General features: G+C 39.0%; 1 non-coding gene across 1 annotated transcript; it reads left to right on the top strand.

Annotated features, from left to right (window-relative positions):
* Nucleotides 1-712: 712 nt before the first annotated feature.
* Nucleotides 713-783, top strand: LOC123952419. Its single transcript, XR_006820658.1, has one exon. It is a non-coding gene; the product is annotated as a small nucleolar RNA SNORD93 (small nucleolar RNA).
* The last annotated feature ends 657 nt before the right edge of the window (nt 784-1,440 follow it).

Here is a 1,440-nt window from a genome sequence, read left to right as displayed (position 1 = left end):
TTTGTTTTACAATTGCTTTATGTGTTGGGGCTTCCTCTTGAGCCAAACTGTTTCAACATTTCCATCTGGGACAGAAACATGGGCCGAGAGAGCCAGGCAGCATGACAAGGAAGCAGCAGCTTGAGCCAGTATCTATTTAAGGATGTGGAAACTGAACAGGAGCTGGAGACTGTTCTCAACTTGCTAGCTCTCTGCCTCTGCGTAAACAAGTTCCAGGCTTCCTTTGGTTTTTAAATCTGTTTGGAGTTTGTTTCAATGTTTCCTAGGTACAAACTGTTGCCAGTAGGGTTTACTTTTTTTCTAAAATTGCTACTATTCCAGGCTAATGTAACAAAGAGATCAAGCTGTCACTGACATGAATTCTGTGGAATCCCAGAGGACAGGAACTTAATTCACTGTTCATTTTACTCCTGGCTGAATGTTACCAAGGAGGTTCCCAAGTGTGAGGAAATTTTGGAGAATGTCACCTTTTTACAGAAATTCTATTCAAAGGAAGCTTTTTATTCATCAAATGTAGCTAGTAGATAACTACAATTAAAAACACTCTACAAAACAAAAAGCCCCAACCCATAAAAAGGGACATGATATTCCTAATGTTGTTGTTCTCCATTTTTCTCCCAGGCTCAGTCCAGTTCAAGATGTTGACAAACTTCAGGTATGGACCAAATGGAGAGAATTTGGCTTGAGTTATTAAATAGCTGAATGGAATTCTTGGCCAAGGATGAGAACCCTAATCTGATTAGATATGCTTCTCTGATGGGTTAAAGGATTTACCTGAGGCCAACAAAATAGGACTTGGTTACAGTTACATGATCACATCTCTTCTCCCTGCTGAAAGTATGTTTTAATTAGAAAGGGGGAAAGCCTCTAGTATATAGGTAATACTTTATTATACCAAGAAAGGTTATTTTTTAAGTGGATTTTTAAGTATTTGACATTTAATCTTTGAAAGTATCTTTTCCAGTGGTGGCCATTTTGCATTTGAGTCTTCCAGAAGGTTGAAGTAGATTGCTAGCTTTAGTAAAATAGGGTTTGAGTTAAGCATGCACTTTTATATCAGAACATTGCTGAGTGGACAATGTATAGTATGTTGGGGAGTTCTATTTACTTACTTGAAAATTTTTCTAAACATGGTCTAGAAACTACTGGTTATTTCTTACTAGCACATTTAGTACTTGCTGCTCTAACTACCTGCTGTGATACTTCTTTCACAGGGCTGCTGCCTGAAGGAAGCTTTTCACGTAGATAACGTGTATTTGCACATGTGGTAATTGATATATATATATATAATGTTTTTCCTTCCTTTGTCCCTTTCATGGTAGTAGCAGAGGTGAATTTTGAGCAGGTGCCAAATAGCTTTAAGAACATCTACCTGGGGGCGCCTGGGTGGCTCAGTGGTTTAAGCCTCTGCCTTCGGCTCAGGTCATGATCTCAGGGTCC

Source organism: Meles meles, chromosome 10 (genome assembly GCF_922984935.1).
Source record: "Meles meles chromosome 10, mMelMel3.1 paternal haplotype, whole genome shotgun sequence".
Taxonomy (NCBI): domain Eukaryota; kingdom Metazoa; phylum Chordata; class Mammalia; order Carnivora; family Mustelidae; genus Meles; species Meles meles.
This window is presented reverse-complemented; position numbering and strand designations above follow the sequence as displayed.